Below are 3,648 nucleotides of genomic sequence, written 5' to 3'. Positions count from 1 at the left end.
CCTCCAACTCCTGGGCTCAAGTGAGTCTCCTGCCTCAGCCTCCCAAGTAGATGGGATCACAGGCAGCTGCCACAGCACCTGGCTGTTTTTTGGTTGCAGCCATCATTGTTGTTTGGCGGGCCTGGGCTGCATTTGAACCCACCACCTTAGGTGTATGTGGCTGGTGCCTCAGCCACTTGAGCCACAGGTGCCAAGCCGAAGAATCTTTTCTTTTGTCTTGATTTTGGACAGGTTCATCACAATGTGTCTTGGAGAAGATCTGTTAGAGTTGAGGTGACCTGTGGTCCAATATCCCTCTGAAAGGAGTGTGTCAGAATCTTCAGTGATATTTGGGAAATTTTCATTTATAATATTCTCTAGTATGGCTTCCATTCCCCTGGGACATTCTTCTTCCCCTTCTGGGGTACCTGTAACTCAGATGTTTGAATGCTTCATACAGTCTCATAATTCTATCAATGAGCGTTCTGCTTTCTCTCTTTTCTTTTCTGCCTCTTTAACTATGTATCTCAAGAGCTTTGTCTTCTACCTCTGAGATTCTTTCTTCTGCATGGTTTAATCTTTGCCACCCTGTTCAGACACTGTACCCCACACCCACCAAGTAGAGAGGAAAGACAAAACTGCTGTAAATCCAACCAAAACAAGCAAGCAGAAAACTTTATGGGGTAAAATTGGGGAAAAAAACCAAATAATACAGGTGAAAACACTAGCAACAATGGAAAATTATATTTAAGCTAGAAAAATGAAGAAAGAAAAGAAAGAGGAAAAAAGGAAAAATCTAGAGGGAAAATGTTGAAATTAAAAAAAGAAAGGAAAAAAACCAAAAACAAAATAAAGCAGTATATCTTGCTGAATATTGTCTGGGAAACAGGTGATCTTCTGGGGTATGAGATGTTAATCACAATGCTGATACAGCTATACGAGATGGAGACTGGAGCCCTCTGCTGATTTCTCAAACCCTGCAGGGTGGAGAGCCTAAATCTCTCCTCAGCCTGCTTAAAAGTCACTTTAAACTGTTAACCTTGGCTAAGCAGAAGCTTTCCCAGGAAATCACTTGTCACTGGGATCACTCCTGAAGTGGCTGTCCGTGTACCCAGTGTGCCAAAACTGGTCTCATTCTATGCCCCTGAGGGCCAAGGCTGTAAGGCAGCACAGTGCCCGCCTTTATGCGGCTTACTCACTGGATTACTCGCCCAAGGTCTCCCACTTGATCCTGCTTTGTGACCCTGAGGGCATAGTTCTCCCACAATGGCTCGTCATGGCCCACAGCTGAACACTATCAGCTCCATCAGGCTCAGTGGCTCAGTGATGAAGTCCGGGGCCCTACACAATGCTTAAAGTCCTCTGCACTCTCACACAGGTTCTCCTGAGGTAGTTGATCTGAGTGCCAAGTCCAAAAAAAAAAAAAAAAAAAACAGCTCCCAGGTAAGGCCTTTCCAGTTTGCAATCTCACTGTTGCTGTACTTACAGCTGCTGGCAGGCTTAGAGCTAAGGAACACACAAACACTTGCCAGTTCCCCACTGCTTTTGTCCTCCTCATGGGGTCCAGAAGTCTCTCACTGACTCACTGGGTCCCCCAAGGGATGTTTCTGGGCAGATCCCACCAGCCAGAGATGCCTGGAGACTTCTCTCCTCTCTTCTCTTCATACCCAGTTGCAAGGAAGTTATTACTCGGCTGCCATCTTGCTCCTCCCTGGTGGTTAGTAGTGTTTTAAAACAAATGTTGCTTCAATGTGATAAAAAATTAATTAATGTATTTATTTTTGAGACAGAGTCTCATTTTTGTTGCCCTTTGTAGAGTGCCCTGGCTTTGTAGCTCACAGCAACCTCAAACTCTTGGGCTCAAGTCATCCTCTTGCCTCAGCCTCCCAAGTAGCTGGGACTATAGGTACCCACCACAATGCTGGCTATTTTTAGAGATGGGGTCATGCTCTTGCTCAGGCTGGTCTTGAAATCCTGAGCTCAGGCGATCCACCTGCCTCAGCCTCCCCAAATTACAGGTGTGAGCCACAGAGTCCAGCTGTGGTAAAAGTTTTAATCCCAAGATGATATGAAAGATGTTTCTTTTCTTTTTCTTTTTTTGAGTATTTTTAATTTTTTTTCAAATTAACATGAGGGTACAATTTTTTTTTTTTTTTTTTGAGACAGAGTCTCCCTGTGTCACCTTTGGTAGAGTGCTATGGTGTCATAGCTCACAGCAACCTCAAACTCTAGGGCTTAAGTGATTCTCTTACCTCAGTCTCCAAGTAGCTGGGACTATAGCTGCCCACTACAATGTCAAGCTATTTTTTGTTACAGTTGTCATTGTTGTTTAGTTGGCCTGGGCCAGGTTTGAACCTGCCAGCCTGGTGTATGTGGCTGGTGCCATAACCACTGTGTTATGGGTACAATTTTTAAGTAACATTGTTCTCACTTTTGGGGTAAAGTTCCATTTGTAGAAAAGCCCCTCACCCAGGGGGTGTGTTATACACCCTCACAATGTGCACATTAGGGGAGATCCCACCTCATGCCCTCCCTCCTTTTGCCAAATGTCCTCCCCTCTCCCGCTCCCTTCTACCCCTGAACTGGACTATAACGGTGTTTTATTGTTCTTATGACCATGTAATTGTTTATATAATTATTTCATATTAGTATGGAGTACATTGGATACTTATTTTTCCATTCTTGTGATACTTTACTAAGAAGAATACATTTTAATTCCATCCAGGTAAATGTAAAAGATGTAAAGTCTCCATCTTTTTGTTCTTCTGGGCAGATACCTAGTAACGGGATTGCAAGGTCAAATGGAAGGTCTACTCTTAGATCTTTTGAGGACTCTCCATACTTCTCTCCAAAAAGACTATATTAGTTTGCAATCCCACCAGCAGTGCAGAAATGTTCCCTTCTCTCCATATCCATGCCAGCATCTGGTGTTTGGGGACTTTGTGATGTGGTGAAAGCAGTTTCTTTTACACCATTAGATGAGCTACCTGCTTCATGTATTTGGTTACCACCTCTCTATTCCAACTAAGCTCTCTAAAGGCAACAGTATATTCCAAGAGCTTGCTTAGTAATTTACCTTTTGGAAGTTAATGGTAGTGATACCATAGCCCATATGTATTAAAGCTAAGTCATAATCAAACAGTAGGTTATAAGCTAACCAGCAAGAGACGTATTTTCACCTTTTGTTGTTACAAATTTGTATTTGTTCAGATTTAGAAATAATCTCTCATAATGGATCACAACTGCATTCCCACTGTCGATACAATGGTGGACTATCCCTATAGTGTAGCCTGCTAAGCAAAGGTCAAGTTTAATATCTGTTAAAAAGAAAACAAAACCCCAAAATTTTCATTTGTGAACATATCTTTTAGTTCTCTTTGTTGATTTCTCTTCCAATGTACTTTGGGCTAAGAGACTTTACACAGTCAGGAAAATAGTGAAGCATCCTAGTAAATCTGCAGGAGCTATTTTATTTGGAGATTGAGTTATGATGATATTTTTTAAAGCTGAGATAATCATTAAAGCACCATTCACATAAGTGACAACCTAAAGCAGTGATTTATTTATTTTTAAACCATGGGAGAGAGGGACTTAGGTGTACTGAGAAAATGTTGAAAGATCATTAATTAAATTAAATTTGAAAGAAGTTCAAAGCACAATAAGTATATT

This window comes from Otolemur garnettii, unplaced genomic scaffold (genome assembly GCF_000181295.1).
Source record: "Otolemur garnettii isolate 467f Iridium unplaced genomic scaffold, OtoGar3 scaffold00017, whole genome shotgun sequence".
NCBI classification, from domain to species: domain Eukaryota; kingdom Metazoa; phylum Chordata; class Mammalia; order Primates; family Galagidae; genus Otolemur; species Otolemur garnettii.
Note: the sequence above shows the minus strand (reverse complement) of the source record.